General features: G+C 49.9%; 1 protein-coding gene across 5 annotated transcripts in view; it reads right to left on the bottom strand.

Moving 5' to 3' along the window:
* ZNF516 (zinc finger protein 516) overlaps window positions 1–7,973 on the bottom strand; it is a 103,209-nt gene extending 95,236 nt beyond the window's left edge. Inside the window, exon 1 of one of the 5 annotated variants that reach the window (XM_066353632.1) lies at window positions 7,799–7,973. The gene's annotated coding sequence lies outside the window, so the exon portion shown is untranslated. Of the gene's footprint in view, window positions 1–4,149; window positions 4,272–4,508; window positions 5,701–7,388; window positions 7,470–7,798 lie in introns of those variants that run through there. The other 4 variants (XM_066353636.1, XM_066353633.1, XM_066353631.1 and 1 more) reach the window with 4 other exon arrangements.
* Between the last annotated feature and the right edge of the window lie 12,680 nt (window positions 7,974–20,653).

Genomic DNA, 20,653 nt, shown 5'->3' with positions numbered 1-20,653 from the left:
TCAAAGGCACGTCACTGGACACCCTCTTGTTCTGGACATCCACGGGACAGCCAGGCTGGCTTCGCAAAGAAAAGCTGCAGCTGCTCCAAATCACGTGCGGCCAGATTCGAGGGACAAAGACGACACAAACGGACAGTTACAACTGCTCATTCCCCAGGCCGCTCAAACACCCTCCACAGACCGAGCCTCGGAGCTGGCTGTCCTCAAATACAGGCAGCGCATTCACAGTGCCCGAGGACGTGCCCTTCCAACAGCGAGGTCACGCCTCCCCCCCAGAACAGTCCTCTGTGGAAGACAATTCGTGGGGAAGAAAGATGCTTTTGAAAGAAGTGGAGGAGACGTTTTAAGTTCATACAAGTTTTTCTTTGGTCTTCCAAAGAGAAGGTTGGTTTAATAAATTCTTCCTAAGTATCTGATGTGATTCCTCTCTCCTGAAAGGGGTGTGTCATCATTTGCCAGTATTCCTGAAAACTGTTAGGATCGTTCACGGCTCGAGTCCAAGGATAAAGAGGACCCACACACACATTATAAGTCACTCTGCCACCTCTGGTGAGAGTGCGGAGGGGGTGTAATCTCACCCCGCTCAGAGCAGAAATCACTCAACCATCAAAGAGAACTATCCACCTCCCGTATCCCAAACTCACTTGTTTCTGGGGCCAAAAAGGACCAAGGCCAAAGCTTGAATCTGGAATAGGCTGCCACAGGATACAGTAAAAGCCTTCACAGGCGGCTGCCAGCACACTGTTGGCCAGACAGGTTGGGAGGTAAGAATCCCAGGGAAGGCGTGAGGGGAGAGGAAGACCACAGTTATGGAAGTTAGCTCCTGCGCCCCCTTAGCACCGAGCCCCACACAGAAGGAAGTGGAACAATTTGCTGCTCCCTAAGCTCCCAGGCAAAGAGGACAGAGTCCATAGATGCCAGTCAGCCGTCCACACACACAGCTGCATCCACCTGCCATCTATCTCCGTGACACCAGGAGATGTCTTCCAACCACTCGCATCCCACCAGGGAAATTCACTTGAAAAACGCAAATCCACACAAGAGGTACTTTTCGACCACCAGCCACCGCAGGGTCTGGGTGCTGAAGACAGGAACGCAATTAATTCTTCAGGTTTTGACATTAATAATCCTGGAAGTAAAAGTCAAAGGTGCCATGTGGTAAGCCAACCCCGGGCAGCTCAAGGTGCTGGGTGCTCCCTGGGCCGCAGGTGAGCCCACACTCAAGGAGGAACATGGTTCAGGGTTGGGCCAACACATGCAAGCCCCCCCCCCCCCCGTGGGCCCACGGGTAGTGAACCACCTTCAGTGCAGCCAAGAGATGTATTTTTCAAAGAACGAATCAACTGTGTCAGAAGCTCTAACCACGCGCTAAAGTATGTAAACATTTACAGCACGGAAGATATCTGCTTGAAGAAGGAGTGTTCCTTCTACATTCTAACGTGTAGAACACAGCCATTAAATAAAGTTAACGTTCTTCTGCTTTCTTCCATCGGTTCTGTGACTTCTGCCTAACTCCGTGCCCACTGCTGAGACACCTCCAAGCTATCTGGCCATCAAATGCCCATCAGAAAGTTAATTGTTTCCTTCACGTAAGATTGAGAAGCCTCACGCACTCAGAAATCTAGGTACACTCTTAAGAAAAATGCCATTTTCTATTATATAATTCACACACACACACACACCTTTTCTCCAGTGAAAAGGGAATAAACAGCAAAAACAGCACCACCTTAAACACTGAGAACAAGCACGTTACAGAAGGAAAAGCACACACGTTTGGACAAGCTCCTTCCTGCAGCACGTAATCAGCTTATATTTCAGTTTCCTATTTCTGTGGCATTAAGGTATAATGCCGCTGAAACTCTAAACACAGCCCCCACGCAGCCTTACAGCCAGACACTCCCTTAAAAATTTTTTAAAGATTCCTTCTGGTAAATTATGAGTAAGAACAATACGTATTCTGAAATCGAATAAACAAAAATCCCCCATAACCCAATACACAGAGTACTGGTTCTTCAAGAACAATCCATGACTAAACCCTCCTTAAATCTCCGGGTTACATTACCATTTTTCCCTATTTGGTAAGGCTAATAAACCATCTGTGAGAGCACACACCTCCTTTTGAAAAAACATCCTTTTTAAAGGAGTCTCCTTGCTCTTGGTTCAATGCATCTCAACATCAACTGCTTCACCTGCAAGACTCAAACATCCCCAGGTAGGAAACAAGGAAAGGTAAATAAAGGTTAAGTTTAGTAGGGCAGAAGTGGAGACAACAGAGCTTTGAGCCTTGACCTCTTTCCACCATCAACCCTGCATTCTATTCACTGCCTGCTGGTTTCTGGGACAACATCTTGTCAAGTTAGAGACGTGGGCTTTCAGATCCCATGAATCTCTAAATTGGTCAGGGCAACTTTAAAGGTTGTTTACAAATACAGGGGATTAACCCAGGCCCCTTTTAGTCAAGGATTCCCAGGTCCTCAGTGATATATCCCAAAGTTAAAGTTCTTTTCAGCCAGTAAGTTTCAGTTACAGTCAGCCTTATGGAAAATGACCCTGAAAAACAAAAATAAGCAAAAACCCCTGCCTTCCCACTGCTGAACACAGTGCCTACCAAACACACACTTCCCTGTTTGGTTTCACTTTGGAGAAGCAATTCCCAGGCCAACGGAGTCACTTTATCACACATCCCATGGGATTATTATTTGTTGAACATGTATGTTCATGGGCTCTGAATGTTTCAGCCTATTCAAAGCAGCAAGCTGAAGAAAACAAGTCAGTCCTACGCACACAAACAACTAAGAAAAAATATCAAACATGCTACGTGTGTTATCTTAACAAATCCAAAGTCTAATTCCATTACCAAAATGCTCCAGCAGCCTGGCTCCGAGCTCAGTTTCTCCTAGGGCCCATTCAAGATGGCATGCCCCTCGCTCTTGTGAAACCAAAGATGTCCTCCTTGCAACCCAACTCTCAACCAGGCACCACCCCCACTGCGCCCAACTTGCTCAAATTTGACCAAGAGGGGGAACTCCCCATTGACTGCGCAGCTCTGGCATGCGGTATGTTTAATTCTGGCTGGTCTGGGTAAATATGTATATAAATAACAGGGATTTTTGATGCCACAATCAAAGAATGCAAGAGAAAATGAAGGAGGAACAAACAAATGATAAAATGAGCTTCTTTCGCGGCAGAAAAGAGTACCCTATCAAATAGCACGCATGCCTCCTTCCTTAAAGTAGCACTTACATTCCTCCACCAAAATACCCCAATCCTATTCACAGGGCGGCTTGAAAAATAATCTGGAGAAAGTCCTGTTTGGGGGGAACAGCCCGCCCTGCTCCGACGCCGGTGAGTTCTTTAAGGGTATTGATTACGTAGCCACAGCAGGAGGTATATCCATTTTAAAATCATCTTTAATCAGCATTGGTGACTTAATGGCAGGTTCACGGGGGGAGGGGGCAGTGTTTAATCAAGACCACCTTCTAAAGTTCCTTTTGTGACCTGCTGTTAGGTCAGTGCGGTGCGCATCCGAGGGTCCCGTAGCCTTGCCCTTTGTTATGAAGTGGGCCCAGCTGGCAGGCCCGGCCCACGCCCACGGGCACATCTGGGCTTCCCAGGCGGCCCCCAGTCCACCGGGCTCCTCCAGCCCAGTTGAGTCAGGTCTAACCGCAGGACACACACCCACGCGCAATGGCCCCCGCCAGGCGCCTGGGCCATTGCACCCCAGATCTCCCACCCAAATCCGCGCGGGATGCCAGACCCCGGACGGAATGAGGTGTGAACACTTATGTAATCTTCCTGGGGGCCACGCCTTTCCCACCGCCCCACCTCCACCAGAACAAAGTGAAGTTTAAAATAGAAACCAATCACCTGGCCTCCGTGGCGCCTGAGCCCCGGGAGTGCGAGCCCTTCTGCCGCGCAGACCCCCAGGCCAGGCGCAGACCCCCAGGCCAGGCAGGCACAGACCCCTGCCCCGCGATGGACTCCGGGCCAGGCCGGGCCCCATTCCCTCGCCCCGCGCAGACCCCCACCCCCACCCCGCACAGCCGGGCCCCTACCCCCCCCCCGCCGCCCCACCCCCTAGCCCCCGCCCCGAACCGCTTCCTCTTGCCCGCTCCCTCCCCAGCTGATCCCCCTCCGGCCCACACCGACCCCCGCCTTTGTTACGGTGAGAAGTTGGGCCGTGGGTCCCCGTCTCTTTCACTTCTTGGGTTACAGTGCAGGCGTGTGACGTCCGCTCCACATGACGGGGGCGGGGGGCGGGCGCCGGGGGCGGGGGCGAGGGCCGGGCCCTCCCCCACCTCCCTCCCTGCCGCCCCGCCCACGGCCTGCCCCCAGGAAGCCCAGCAACAAGCTGCCACCGCCCCCACCCCCACCCCCGAGGCGGGCAGGTAGATCCCCCTGCTTCTGCCCCGCCCCCACCCGGTCCACGCCTACCCCGCGGCGCCCCAGGCCCAGTGCCGAAACGCTTGAAGATACAAAAATAGGAATGATTTAATCCAGCTACACACCCCACTGCAGCCCATTCCTCAACCGGCGAGCTCACTGGGAGGACGGGAGGCAGAATCGGATCCAACTCCGCCTTGGGGGGCGGAAACGGCCCAAGTTGGAGGCATGGGGCTGGACACCGCCTCATAACCGAGTTAGGTTGTTACAGAAGGAGAACGAAGGTCGCCTGGGGTTGTCCATGGGCCTTGAGGTGATCTCAGTCCGGCTCAGCGGACCAGGAGCGAGTCCCTCCCAGGGATCTCCAAGGAGGGGTCTCCGGGGAGGAAGGGGCACACGTGGGTCCTTAACCCGTGCCCTGGGGCATCACCATCCATCCCGGAGTGAGGCAGGCCAGCAAGTGCAACGGTGACAGAGATGGTACACAGCCTGGTCTGGTCCACACGCTTCCACACACAACACTACCAACGTTCCCAGGGAAACTGGTGCCAGATCAAGCCGGTATGCCAGCGTCGGGCGGCCCGTAACGCTCTCCACCCGTGAAAGTGCTCATGATGCGAGCGATGCGGCCCGTGCTCCACACTCATTAAGTCGGTGGTCCGCCGAACTTTCACTGACCAGCAGCAGGTCACACTCTAGAATTTGCCAAGGACTAAGTGACAACTTCCGGAGACAAAATAAAATTTGAAGTCGGAAGGTACACGCTGCCTTCACTTTTGTACGGAGTTAACATCACAGTTTCAACAGTCCTCGTCCTCTGTGCGCATGGAGCCCGTCGAGTGGGCTGCATCTTACGGGCTCCAGACGCGCAAGGGCGCGCCTGCCGCGTGGGAACGAGGCAGAAAAAGCCGATTCCCCCAGCTGTTGAGAAGAAGCATGATCACATCATTCCTCTTTTCTGCAGGTTTCCACTTGAATCCGAAAGCGCCTCTTGTGTCCATTCTTTACAGGACACTTGGAGGAGGCAGGATCTCCATTTGGGCTGCGGCTTGCCCTAGGAACTGCAGGGACTCAGATAAAAGCGTGGATCCACGTCTACAGCATACAGCTGTGCAAATTAGGAGCCTGCGGATGTGCGGGGCTGGTGGGACTTAACAGTGTGCAGACACATGAGCGCATGCACGCGCGCGCGCGCACACACACACTCACACCCCAAATTACCTCCGGGATGGAGAAAGCCGCTACGGATTGGCCGGCAGAGCCGTCACTCTCACTTAGGGGCAGGGAAACTTTGCGAGGGCTGTTTCCTTTTTTCCCCCTCCCCACCGTTTCATTTAATGGTGAAAGAAAAGCAGAGCTCTGAAAGTTAGCCATCTGCACGAAGGGGTTTCCTTCTTTCATGAGGGCGTCAGACAATATCCATTTAAGTGTATTTTGTACTTCCACAATGGATGAAAAGGGAAATTAGCCATCCCGGGAGGGGGCAAAGAGGGAGCTTAGAGTAAGGAGAAGGGGGTCCTTCTGGGAGGGGTGGACGCAGGGAGGACAGCGGTTCTCAACATCCAAGGAACTTTTGACCTTTCATTGATCTCGAAATATATATATAAAAAATGTATTTTACAAGTCAGATTCTAAAAAAATGCAGGTCCTAGTTTATGAACTCATTTTAATTTTATTTAAGCATGCGCCAGCAATCGTGTTTCCTTAAGAACTGACCTATTTTTGGCTGGAGATAAACGATCATGATAACAGATGTTAATCTTGTAATCTGTTTTTCCTGTAAGCACTTTAGATACCCAGGTTTCAGACCTTAAAAATATCTTTTCCAAAAAGACCTGACATCAACACAATTCACTCCCTGAAAAATAACTCCCTCCCTTCCCTTTTTTTTCCCCTCTGCAATGATTTCAAAGACATTAAATCTTTTTTCACTTTATAAACACCGATTTGTTCTGCCTCAACTCCTACAGGCTTTTATTTGCATTTCAAATTCCACAGGTTACACCAGTCGGCTTTTCAAAAATTGTAAACCAACAATGAAGCAGCAAATGGCTTTTTGTGCATCTGGATTAAATAAGGCACAGAAGGAATATAATTTTCAAATAAGGCTGAGTGAGTTCATCTTTGCACACCGGAGACCAAGTAATTATCAACAAGCCCAGAGCAATGGGTAACATACAAGATCCACAACCAAGAAGCTGCTGGTCTGATCCTGGTCTGCTGCAGGGAGCTTATTAATGCTGATAATAAATGGGGCTGGCTTAGGGACCCACATTTTCCGGTAATAGGCTGGGTCTTCCTGGTCCCTAACTGCTGGGTCCATTGGCTTCCCAGCCCACCAGGGCTGATAGTCATCGCGCCACCTTCCTCCATAAACCACTGTTTTAAATACCCAACTCTCTGGCTTTTAGCAAACTTATCTATACAAAGTTTCTTTAAAACTTGACGAGGCGGCTTAATCTAAACACCGATCGTAACTATTCAGTATGGTAGTTCTCCCTGGAAATGGAAGACGAGGCCCTTTCCCCCACACACCCCCACAACCCCCACCACACATCATGGCTTTTTTTTTTTTCTTGCATATACCCGAGTATATACTGTGATCAATACCTCCTTCTAACCCCACCCTCGCCACAGCCCCTGCCCCAGCCTGGCTGTGTGCTTCTCCGAGGAGTCCCTGCCACCCGGACCACCTCTGCCCACCTCTGTCCGAGTCATTGCGGGAACTCTCGCCCCCACCCTTGCCCTAACTTCCCTTCCAGACTCTCACTTCTTTAATGTTAGAGTCACTGATACATTCCCACCGATAGGCAGGCAAACAGGGGAGCGGGAAGGACAAACAACACGCCCCCCCCTCCCCCCCCCCCCCCCCCCCCCCCCCCCCCCCCGGTCGTAAGCAAACACATCCCCTAGGCAGCAGCGCGCGGTGCTCTCTGCATCGATCCCATCAGCCAAACCCTTAATAATTGAAGCGGCTCCTCGGGCCCCGCAGCGCCATCACCCACCTTCATTAGCCAGCGTGTTTTACTTTAAAGTAAGGCAATTTGCTCTTTGTCTCCTAATGGATGGAGAGCGCATCCAAGCTCCCCTCCTCCCGCGTCGCCTTTGACGAAGTGTACGAAGCCAGAGCCTCTTCCGCGCTCCCACCCCGGCCCCCACCCCGGCCCTCCACTGCGGTAAAAACCACCTCCCGGCGCACGCCTCGCCTCCTGAAGTTGCATCTTCCCTCTCTTAGGATTGCAGAGCCCAGCAATTACCAGCAGGAAAAACCCAGCCGCCCTCCCTGCGCCCGGGAGCCCCTCCCCGGCGCCCCCCACCCACGGAGCACACAGCAGTCCACGGCGTGGTCAGGGCGGGGCCCCGCGCCCCCCGCCCCCTAGCGGGCCCGCGGCGCCCCCCCTACCGCGTCCTCTACCTTGGCGGGGAGGCGGCGGCCGGGGAAAGAGGACGCGCACGCCCCGCGCTTCTGAAGGTTAAGCCGAGCGCCGGAGGCGCGGAGCCGATCGCTGCGCTAGACCGACCGCGCCAGCTGCGCCCGGGCGCGGGGGACGCGCGAGGGCGCGCGGAGCCCTCCACGCACCGGACTCCCTCCCCGCGCCGCCCGTGCGCGCCCCGGACGCACCCGCCCCACTAGGACCCCGGCACCGGTCGGGCTCCGGGGGCTGCTCGGCGCGGGGAGGAGGCCGAGCCCCCGCGGCCCGGCGTAGGCCCCAGGTTTCCCCCAGCCTCGGAATGGTCTGCCCTGTAGGAAACGCACACGCTCCACTATTGTCTCATCAGCACAAAGTTCTGCCACACTGCGGGGAAAGTCTGGAAGCTCGCGATGACTCAGACGCAGCTCATTCTTCCCCTAATAGCCCTGAATCACGATCCCAACGGCTCGTCGTCGCCCCTTTCTCCCAAGGACTCCGCCGCCACAGCTCCAGTTATGGGAAGCTGTTTACGCGCACACACGGATCCACACACACACGCACGCATCCATACGTGCAGACGTGTCGGGATGCACCTCTTAGCCGGCTTGGGCACCTGAGCACTGAGTCCAGAGCGATTTGTGGGGCTCCTTACGGCGGTACCAGGGCATGTGCCTTGCAAACGGCCTGGAGGGGTGCATTTACTCAACTTCCTGGCAAATGTGTTGGGGGTATTCAGATGCGGCGTATCAATGTCAATAAGTCCTGAACCAAGATCAAAGGGTCCCTCTGGAAAGACTTCAGAACCCGGATTCTGCTGTAAGGCAATTTTAAAAGGACTGTTGTCTTTATTTTTATCCTTGAAGTTCAACTCTAATTTTTGTTTTTCAAAAACTCCATTTCTTCACCCCAGCCACTTAATCCCCCGTGGGCCGTATTTAGTTGCAATAAATTGCCTCTGGGAACAACAACAAAAAATTCCAGTTTGACCTCCAAAAGTATTAATGGTAAGCTGGGGGAGGTGGCGAGGAAGAAAGAGAGGAGGTGGGGGAAGGCGAGGAGGGTACCCCCCCACTGTCGGTGGGGGCGCAGCGGGGAACTGGGGAGGAGGAAGCGTCTTCTCCCACCGCTCCTGGCCATATTGTTCTCTCCTCGTGATAACTCCGCAGTGGGGATGGATTCCGTCCAAGACACCACCTTCGACGTCTCTCTGCTCCACCAGCTGCGCTGCAGTCCGGGCGAGACCTTCCGTGGTGGCATTTCTTCGGTGCCTAATGCTGGATAGCACTCTCTCTGCAGCTGCAGCTCGGGGGGGGGGGGGGGGGGGGGGGCTCTCCAACTTAGGGTATTTACAACAGAAACTACTACACACAGCTTCCAGGGAGGAGCTTGTGCCTGCCAAGCCGGACTCCAAACACAGGGGCCATTCTGCACGGGCGACGTGTGTGCGCGCGCGTGCTCGCGTACAATGTGGGTGTTTCGGTGGAGGGAGTGGGGGTGGGGACGACGAGAGGGCTGAGAGCCTTGGAGAGAAGGAGTCAGAATCCTAACATGTTAGCCCCTTGGTGATCAATGATCTGCCCTGGTCTGGAGAAGCAGGCACAGACGGTCAGTAAGGGCTGGTGACAATTGTTGCTGGTTCCGGCCTGAACGTCTCAGTGGGAAGTACTCGTGAGCAGTCAGTCTGATTCACAGAAAAGTATCCGCGTGCCCACCATTCATTACAACGCACAGTACAAATCACAAATAAAGGTGTCCTCCAGGTCAATGAACGGTGAGGATCTAAATGGCATCTCTAGACATGAATAGATTATGACACATAGGTGTTATCACCCATAAAGAGATTAAACTTTGAATACTTGACATTTTAATAGTCTTTTTTTTTTTTTTGTAGTCTTTTCAAGTGGATTTGAGGTGATGATTAAAAAACAAAACAGGCCCTGGCCGGTTGGCTCAGTGGTAGAGCGTCGGCCTGGCGTGCAGAAGTCCCGGGTTCGATTTCCAGCCAGGGCACACAGGAGAGGCACCCATCTGCTTCTCCACCCCTCCCCCTCTCCTTCCTCTCTGTCTCTCTCTTCCCCTCCCGCAGCGAGGCTCCATTGGAGCAAAGATGGCCCGGGCGCTGGGGATGGCTCCTTGGCCTCTGCCCCAGGCGCTAGAGTGGCTCTGGTCACAACAGAGCGACGCCCCGGAGGGGCAGAGGATCGCCCCCTGGTGGACAGAGCATCGCCCCTGGTGGGCGTGCCGGGTGGATCCCGGTCGGGCGCATGCGGGTGTCTGTCTGATTGTCTCTCCCCGTTTCCAGCTTCAGAAAAATACAAAAAAAAAACACAAAAAAAACCCCAAAAAACAAATCTACATTCATCTGCATACTAGGGTCTGTTGAAAACTACTACAGTAGTGTACCAAAAACTTCCATGGGTTGAAAATTGACACATTAGTTAGATCAACAAAGGATGACCAAACCTTCAGACTTCTCCACAGACAATGGTGATTTCTGGCACTGGCCTCCTTTACTACGAGCTGTGCATCTACCCACCTGTGATTTCACTCACAACTAGGGCTGTTTTCCAGAAATACGGTGCTTTTAGGAAATTTCTTTTCTTCCATATGTGTTTACAATGCACACAGTAATCTGAGCGTGTAATCTGAGAGATGACCAACAGGTTCTTTCTGGAAAATGGCAGCTGGACGGCTAGCCCGGCTCTGTTACCCAGCAGAGCAACCATCACGACAGACGAAATGAGCTCTGAGTCACTTGTACACAGTCACCCGTCCTTGTTCATCTGCCAATGCCCTTCATAGCCTGTTTCACAGGAAAATTGGTATAAAAGCAAAATATGTAAATGAGAGTTCCCCTACTATGCCTGTAACGTATCTCACATTGTCAAAATTTCAACTGTTTAGTATCTTCAAACATGGAAAGTAGCCGTTCAAGATTAAGTACACTTTCTGTGCAAATGACAAATTCCTGAGCTCTCCCCACCCCCTCAGAGTCTTCTGTTTTGAAATGTTTAAGTAGATGACAATATTTGGGTGGAGAAAAGTCAACAATATAAACAGATACATTTAGTTATTTATAAATATATAATTTTACAATAATTCTGGCTCATGAACTATATAGATGGAGAAGAAAACACACTGCTTACAAAAAATGAGGGGATATTTTATCGCCTCATATTCATTTTGAAATATCCCCTCATATTTTGTGAACAGTATATTTTCGCCTGTTATTGTCTAATGAATTCTTTGTTCAGCATTTTGGGACTCTGCTTATTCAAGCTAAGGAACACAGCCTTTTAGTGAAACGGTGTTCGGTGATTTGTCTAACTCAGGCTGTGGCATGATTGGTGGCCATTTAGATAAGAAAGGTTCTTGAGGGTTTCCATTAAAGAATAGCTAGCAATATAATAATAAAAAAGTAAACAAAAATAACCCCCCAAAAAGGCCTGTTCTGTGTGAAACCTGAAAGTGAACCTCTCTGAACTATGTATGAAATCCAAACAAACTAAAGCAGATTTATTAAATATGCATGCTGAAAAACTTAAGTGCACTACTTATTAGTAAATATTTAATGTGAGTGCTATCTCCCTATGAATTTAGTAGGATTCCCTAAGTTATATCTGAGAAAACAGAATGGCGTTATATACCTAAGTCTAGGAGTCATCTTCAGCTCTCTGAACCAACTTAAATTTACAGATTTCAGAGTGGATTAGGGACAAATTTGATTTAAGTGGTCAACCTGCTTTTTCTAGATCAGGAGTCTTTTAGGAGCAGACAGCTGCTGGCTGCCTGTCCTTTGTCACCATGTCCCTAGTAAATGGAAATTGGCTATTTCATCACCAAAGTTTTCAAAAATAGCACCCCAACCCTAACATACTGTCTGTCCTCCCCTAAAGTCTTCTTTTTTCACAGAACTTGGAAACTCGGAGACTATGCTACATGAAGATTATGGAAGCAGGGACACAGGACATCTGGGTGCATCAGTGTGGAATTTAACATATGAAAATCCCTGGCGAAGACAGGAGGCAAAGTTATGATTATCTTTTAACGAGTCCTCGACAGAACGTTTTGAGACTGCTTCCAACTGAACTTCACCAATAGGATGTTCTTCACCTCAGTGGCAGGAGCTGTCTCAGTTCCGTTTCTGAAATTCTAGTTCTGTTGAAGGTGGTGAGTACACTTCCACAATGAAATAGGTAGTAGACACCCTTACCTCTAGTGGGACCTATACCCTGGTACTCCCATGTTCACAACAGGATAGCTTCTCACCCAGGATAACGTAGGGTCAAACTGGCTGAGTTTTTAGACTTCCTTCGTCATGGTGGAGACCTGCAGGTTGTTTGCAAGTCATTCATGGAGCTTTCTTTCTTCCAAGGTGTCCAAGTCTGAAGACACTCCAACAGGTAGCCGTACCTGCATGTTTAGAGAGTCTGATAATCAGCAAAGCATCTCTTTGAGATCCTGTACAAAACATTCCTGTGTGTGACACAGAGAATGCCTTACTCATTTATGCTCCTGGCTGAAAACTGAACAACACTCCCAGGAAACCTGGCATTGTTAACAATCAGTCCTTGCTTTCTGCTCAGATAACCTCCCCCCCCGCCATGATAAGCCACGACGGTATTATTATGGCAACATCGATTTTATTTCACTGATGGTCATGCCTCTGTTTTGGTTAACAGCAGAGGTAACGCAGCGTATAAGTGTGGGTTCACAGCGAAGGCAGAAGCGTCATAGAAGCTCTAAGGGCAGTTTGTCCCACCTCCCCGTTCGCAGTCTTAGGTCACTACCTCAGGCCTTTGCAGCAGGTAGACGGTCCTTGGATCTGTTCTTGATTTCAACAGAAATAAAAGATATATGGCCCTGGCCGGTTGGCTCAGTGGTAGAGCGTCGGCCTGGCGTGCGGAAGTCCCCGGTTCAATTCCCGGCCAGGGCACACAGGAGAAGCGCCCATCTGCTTCTCCACCCCTCCCCCTCTCCTTCCTCTCTGTCTCTCTCTTCCCCTCCCGCAGTTGAGGCTCCATTGGAGCAGAGATGGCCCGGCCGCTGGGGATGGCTCCTTGGCCTCTGCTCCAGGAGCTAGAGTGGCTCTGGTCGCAGCAGAGCGATGCCCCGGAGGGGCAGAGCGTCGCCCCTGGTGGGCGTGCCGGGTGGATCCCGGTCGGGCGCATGCGGGAGTCTGTCTGACTGTCTCTCCCCGTTTCCAGCTTCAGGGGAAAAAAGAAAGAAATAAAAGATATAGCAGCAGCTGGCTACAGAACAGCTCAGACGGAATTCCACAGATGTGTTCATTCTGGTTGGACGAGTAAAGGAAGGAGGCCTCAGAGCTGAATCTGTGGAAGGAGAAACACACTCAACAAGGAGTTTTATTTGAAAGGTTTCCCAGGCCCTGGCCAGTTGGCTCAGTGGCAGAACATCAGCCTGGAGTGTGGATGGCCTGGGTTCAATTCCTGGCCAGGGCACACAGGAGAAGCGCCCATCTGCTCTCCACCCCTCCCCCTCTCCTTTCTCTCTCTTTATCTCTTTCTTCCCCTCCCACAGCCATGACTTGATTGGAGCAAGTTGGCCCGGGCACTGAAGATGGTTCTCAAGGCAGCAATGGCCCAAGTAGGGGGCTTGCTGGGTGGATCCCAGTGGGGTGCATGCAGGAACATGTCTCTCTCTGCCTCCCTGCTTCTCACTTAAGAAAAAAAAGAAAGAAAGAAAGGTTTCCTAAGTCAGAGAAGAAGGGGCCTGTTTTCTTTCTCCTTTTTAATTTTTATTAATTTATTGTGTTTACATGGATTCAAGTGTCCCACTGAATATAACTCCCTCATCCCACACCCCTGTGTCCCTTTTTATACCTCCTTTGCCCCTCTCCCTAACTGCCTCCCCCCTTCCCTGTAGGATTTGCTGTCCTGTTATCTGTATCTCTGTGTTATGTATATATAGTTTCACTAATTCCTTCACCTTCTCTGATCCCATCCCCTCATCCCCCTTCCCTCTGACAGCTGTCCCTCTGGTCCCTGTGACCCCGCCTCTGCCTCTATTCCGTTCCTCAGTTCACTTTGTTCATTAGATTCCACATATAAGTGAGATCATATGAAATTTGTCTTTCTCTGGCTGGCTTATTTCACTTAGCATAATACTCTCCAGGTCCATCCATGCTGTCACAAAAGGTAAAATTGCCTTCTTTTTTACGGCCGCATAGTATTCCACTATGTTATGTACCACAGCTTTTTAATCCACTCATCCACTGACGGACACTTGGGCTGTTTCCAGATCTTGGCTATGTTTTCTTTACTACTTGTTCTTATAATCCTACACTATGCGCACGGCTTAACCGTTAGGTGGTGACCTACTAACACCCTTCCTCTCTCCAAATGGCAAAACCATCAACTTTTTCTGTCCCCAACTCTCATTCATGTTTCACTGTGAGTAACTGACGGGGGAACATATGCAGATGATGCTAGCTTTTCTAAGCAAACAGAAATTAAAATTGGGGAACCAGCCACACTACCTCCTTCCCTCTGGTGGGTGGGTGGGACACAGTAGTAGTGAAACTCGATAGGGGTGGGAGGGATGCTCAGAGACCTTCGGCAGGAAAGTAGAATTTGGCATTCAGGAGGTTCGATGGTGTTGGAGACAGAACACTCATTGGGAAAGATGCGGTCAGGACACCAGTGAGTGGTTGTCATAATGAAAGAGTCACAGTGTTTTGCTGGGGAGGGAGGCTAGCTACTTTTTCTTAAAGGGGTGACATCTTTATTGTGGTAAAATATACATAACGTAAAATTGGCCATGTTTGCCAGTTGAAGCATACTGTTCGGTGGTGGTAAATTCATTCACAGTGTTGAACAACCATAACCACCCTGTCTCCAAAGTTAAGGTGACCAACTTTTTCACAGTGAAAAGGAGGGCAAAAATAAATTGAAGAAAACAATATTGTAAATAAAATAAACATTTTATTCATTGCAACAATAATACACTATAATATGATAAATGCATAATAAAAACATTTGTCATATTTTATATTGTAATTATGCTTGCATGCCTATTAATTTTTAATAATCATTGTAAGAAAAAGGTACTCATTTAGATACAAAAACGTCACATCACACGCAATGGATCGACTCTGCATCGACTGAATATAGACATTTACAGATAGATGAGTCTTGCAATATCAAAAAGGAAGACATGTAGGAGGACACTTTTCGAGGAAGGACAGAACTTACAAAAGAAGGATGGTCTTCCCTAAAGACGGACGATTGGTCACCTTACCAAAGTCTTCCCGTCTTGTAGAACTGAAACGCATACCCCTATTAAACTCCTGCCCCCCCCTGCACCCCAGCCACCATCCTTTGCCTTCCGTCTTGATGAATTAATTGGATGGCTTCAGGGACCTCCTACAGATGGGATCAGACAGCATCTGTCCCGTTGTATCTGCTTATATTTCACCCAGCAGAGTGTTTTCTAAGTTCCTCCCTGCTGTCCTGGATGGCGAGGTCGGACTTGGCCCGGTGGCTATAGATAATGGCAGCAATAACTTTGGCAGATAACCTGATTAAGGAAGTGACGGTAATCTCCATGAAAACAACCCTCAGCAGCTTTTCTTCTGTTACTTAAAAGGGCCTCGTTACCCTGCGGGCTGCCTTTGCCAGTCTTTGCCTTCGTCTAAGCTTCAGAAGAAAATGAAGAAAGTCCATCTGCTCCCCAAACAAAGACCAGGACAGCTGGATGCAGGGCACACTCTTGAAATGAGGGTCATTTCTAGAACTGCTCACTTTTTTTTTTCCTCATCTATTTAAAAAAAAAAAAAGTGTTTGTTTTTATAGGATATCATCAGTGTGGTCCAGCCTCTCACCAAATAGTAGAGCCACACCCCAAGTCACAGGTGTCAGGGCTGGTTCTACTCAAGACCAGATCGGGGTTCCCATCCCTGATGTGAAAGAGGACTGGGGCTCTGCCCCATCGTGGGCCCTCAACCCTCTGGTCCGGGACAGGTCAGTGGTAGCTTCGCCCTGAGAAGCCACATAGCAAACCAGCCTCCACAAACCAAGGAGACTTCCCGCAGCCTGGATCTGTAGAAACTTCTGGGGTGCAGAGGATGACAAGGCATCCCTCACAGAGACACGCAGCCTTGGAGGGGTCTGGACTCCCACTTTTACTCTTTATTGCCTACTGCTTAAGACCTTTGGCTTCTAGAAAGCCTTCATCTGAAATAAACAGAGAAAGGGTGTGTTACACTCTTACACTGTGAGTTAACCTGCCATGCAGTCGTCCATGGAACACCAAACTCTGTTTAAATGAAATGCATGGATGGACTGAGAAATGTACAAAAGCAAGAAAATTCAAATGAGGGAGGGGGACGGTGGCTGCTCACCCCCCCACCCCAGGCTGCCCCCAACCTTGGCCTCCCCACCACCACCCCGGTCTCTCCTCGTGTAGGAGGTTGGCCGGCTGGAAGAGCTGCTTCATTTTCTCTTTCATCTGACATCCGCAGACAGAAGGGACCGGTGACAATGAAGGAATCATTCAAATGAAGTCATTTCCTGTAGGTCCTTTTTCCCACAGTGTAAACACCCCAGACCCACAGGAGGGAAGGCCATGTTCCACCTTCAGTGCCTCCCCCACACCTCTTTTTTATATTTTATTTTTTTTAGTGTCAGTTAAGTTTCTTCAGTTGTTTATTTGGAGACTTAAAGGGAGCAGAGACATGACTTTTTCCAGGCAAGCTGATAATAAATATCCATTCTAGAACTTGTCGTCTTTAGGAAATATTTTTACTTCTCTTTCTGAAGGTCAAAAACATTTCCTTGGGACAACACAGAAGCCCTATTTGTGAAGTATGATACAGATGATGGTTAAACTACTGTTCCCCTCTTCAAAGCCGGGAAGTATCACCTTCTTTGTGAAGGCAACAACCTATCCCTGTCCCATATTGAAATTTCTGATGGATCCTTCTTTCAACCCAGGATGGCACAGAAAGGATTTCAACAGCTGACTCGGCTCTAGAAGAATGGTGACAATATCATTTCCATGAAGGAGTCTCTCTCCCCCCTCACCCCGCCCCATTCCACATCACTGTGAAGAATTGTTTCACCTCCACCCCCCCTTGCTGTACAGAACTATGGGGAAGTTAATGGTACAGACATCCTACTCATTCTGGGCCACTCGGGTTTCATTAACTAAAGGAGTAAACACTGGACTTCTGTGTGAGGAGACTGGGAAAAATTGGTTACTTAATGCTCTGACAAAAAAAAAAAAAAAAGACAAAAACATAGAAACCAAGTAAAAAAAAAATGTGTTCTGGGAGTTCTGCACCAAATAATACTCTCCAACCTGTGATGGGCGTTCCATCTGATCGGTCCCATTGGGATGGAGTCGTAACAGGTACCCCCTGCGTCCGTCATTTGTGTGTGGACATACCTATCATCCAAGTCCAAGATAACACATGGAGAATGGCATCGACAGGAGGGCAGGGACAGAGAATGAGAGGTGATTGTTTAGACATCAGGAAAACCAATAAAAGGGGCACATCAAGGGCAAAATACCCAGTCTTCCAGTGGCCGAGGCACAGCTGTTTTTGTCTGTGTGTCCCCGCACCAGCTGGGATCAGAATGGAGGTCCCTTGTGTTCCTTCCAACACAGGAGGGGAGGCAGAGCCCTATAGGATCACAACCACGACACGCACTCCGCTTTGAAGCGCTTCCTCCTCTGTCTTACGTTAGTTGTGCTCGCGATGACCCCAAGTAAAATGGAGTCCAAGTTACTGACTCCATTTACAAAGTTTAAACCCAGAGCCAAGTGGGCCGTGTGTCCTGGGCGGTACAGTCAGCAAGCAGGAAGCGGAGCTCTTTTGAGTTCCTAGAACGGTTTTAGGAACCGTGCATCACAGAGGAAAGCACGTGAAATCCCCCCCCCCCCCCGGGGCTGCAAGAAGGAGCTTGCCTCCAGTTGTGCGATGCACACCTGCTCTGTAGTCCAACTTGAAGGCTGCTAGCGGCCACCACTGCGTCTTCAGCAGGAGAAGGCCACACAGTCAGATAGGTTTGCCAAGAGGCCTCTGGCTCAGTGGGGAAGAGGGTTGGTGGCAGGGAAATCAGTTGAAAGGTTAAGATGCCCTGAGCCGGTCAATTGGAGTCCTGCCGCATCACCAGCTGGATGGAAGGGAGGATGGGTTCTGAGAGAAACTGAGATCATCCTAAACTGGCAGAGCTGGTACCCTGCCTCTTCAGGTGGGACGGTTCCCCCGAAGAAGACAGAGTAGCCTGGGTGTCAGACAGGACAGCACAACCTTCAGACTCAGTAACAGGCCATTGCAGGGACCTCAGGAAATGGGAAGCTTCAGAGGAAGAGGAGACGGCAGTGGGGAATGGTGACACCACCCTGAGCTCCAGCCCCTACTGGGGAGGGTCTCGGGGTGACAGCTGAGGTCCTCCCGTCCTTGCCGTTTGCTGGAAGGTGGCAGAGGCGTGAGCATGTCGATCGTGGACGCAAAGGTTCAGACGAAATGGAGGAGACAGAGATTCTGGGGACCGGCAGCCAGGCCTCTGGGACACCATCCTCGGTCTTTGACCCACAAGGATGTTAATGCTCGGGGGTGCTAGTTAACAGATGTTTGGGGAGCATCCGCCCACGTCGGTGCTTTGAGCAGGAGAGTGCACTGGACCGTTGGTTGCAAGGACTATTCTGAGGGCTATTGTTGCGATCCAGCCACGACCAGTCTATTATGGGGTCTTTGAACAGGAAAAGGTATGGAATTAAACAAATGATAGAGACTTAAAGATATATACATACAGATAGGTTCGGGAGGACGGCACAGCAAACAGTCTCTACTTCTCCTAAGCTGATGCAGTAGCCGCTCCCCAAAGTGCATCAGTTTTTATTCAGGAAAAGAAACATGGTTTATTAGCAATTCAATTGTTTCCAACACCACACAAAGACAACCCCCACCATACCATTCAAATCTAACTTTACACTAATTAGAAACTAGCTTCCAGCTTCCTCTGGAGAACATGGGTGGGACAAGCAACAATCAGGTATAGCTCTTTGTTAACTAGGCAGGTGAGGTGGGGGGTTAGGCCCAGCACCTCTGTCCCCAAGATATATCCAAATTGCAAAAACACCCTGTTTATATTTCGGTCCCCAACAGGCTATGGAAGTGGAAAGTTATCGGGACCTGTTCCAGCAGGGGCCCTCCTGGCCTCTGGGCCCTGGTCCATCCTGATGCTAATTCTTGGCATTAGATCTTGCTCTGGGTCCTGCTGCCTCATTTTGAAAGTCCCCTCAAAATGTAGAATTGGAACCTTCTGTTTTCTTCTAAGAGTTCACCAACGTTGGGGCCTGCCATTCTTCTGACCTTGGACTAAAGGAAATTGTAACTTTATAAAGCATACTATACATGTAGAAAAAAAAAGAAAAAGGGGATAGAAGAAACAGCGGTGACTGAAGAAACCAGGAGACTGTATGGTTACATTTTAGCCAGTGAGGGCTATAAAAACATTTAATAGTAACTATCTGGAATAATAACCCTCCATATCTCAAAGACCACGGGAGACAGAAAAAGCCTGGCAGACTTGTGTTGTGCTAGGGGGAAGAGAAAGGCATTTATCTCCACTAGGTATTGACAGAAGGAACATACGTGCTCCGAACATGTGTCACAACTGGGAAAGACGTCACAAATAGAGCCTGACCAGGCAGTGGCGCAGTGGATAGAGCATCAGCCTGGGACGCTGAGGACCCAGGTCCGAGGCCTCGAGGTTGCTGACTTGAACGCGGGGTCACCATCTTGAACTTGGGATCATAGAGATGACACCATGGTTGCTGCTTGAGCCCAAAGGTCGCTGGGTTGAAGCCCAAGGTTGCTGGCTTGAGCAAGGGGTCACTTGCTCTGCTGTAGCCCCCCTATCAACGCACATTTGAGAAAGAAATCAATGAAAAACTAAGGAGACTAAGGAGCCACAAAAAGAATTGATGCTTCTCATCACTCTCCTTCCTGTCTGTCTGTCCCTATCTGTCCCTCTCTCTGTCTCTGTCACGAAAAAATAAATGGGCAAAGGATCTCAGTACACGTTTCTCCAAAGAAGATATGCAAATGGCCAATAAGCACATGAAAAAAACACTCATCGTTAATCATTAGAGGAATGATAATGTACCATGCCATATCCATCAGGGTGGTTAGACTCAAAAGACAGATAATAACAGGTGTTGGCAAGGAGGTGGTGGAATCCTAACACACAGCCAGTGGGCATGCCAAATGATGCAGCCACTTTGGAAAAACAGTCAAGCAGTTCCTCAAAAGTTAAACATAAGAGCTACCGGGTGAGTCAGGAATTCCACTCCTAGGTCAACACCCAACAGAAAACCTATGTCCACACGCAAGCATATATACTCAGATGTTCATAGCCGCGTGATTCATAGGCGACCCAAAGTAGAAACAAGCAGATGTCCACCCGTGGATGGATGGTGTATGCACACAGTGGGGTACCATGCAGCCCTGACGAGGAGTGAAGTTCTCATAGACTCTACAGCATGGAGGAGCCTCTGAGGACAGCATACCACATGGAGGCCCCATGCTGTGTGATTGCATTCACACTCAGGGTCCGGGACAGGCAGCTCCGTGGGCACACAGAGTAAATTAGTGATTGCCAGAGGCTGGGGAGCTTGGGGGAAATGGGGAACGACCGCTAATGGATATGGGGGGATGAAAATGTGGGGGTCCTAGACAGAGGTGATGGTTGCACCATAGGGTGTATATACCGAATGCCATTAAATTGTACATTTTGGCTGGGTGAGTTGAATGGTATGTAAACTATACCTCCATAAAGCTGTTATTTTTTTTTTTAATGGCAGGGTCATGACCTATGGTCTTTGTC

This window comes from Saccopteryx leptura, chromosome 11 (genome assembly GCF_036850995.1).
Source record: "Saccopteryx leptura isolate mSacLep1 chromosome 11, mSacLep1_pri_phased_curated, whole genome shotgun sequence".
Lineage (NCBI taxonomy): Eukaryota > Metazoa > Chordata > Mammalia > Chiroptera > Emballonuridae > Saccopteryx > Saccopteryx leptura.
Note: the sequence above shows the minus strand (reverse complement) of the source record. Positions and strands in the feature narration are given on the sequence as shown.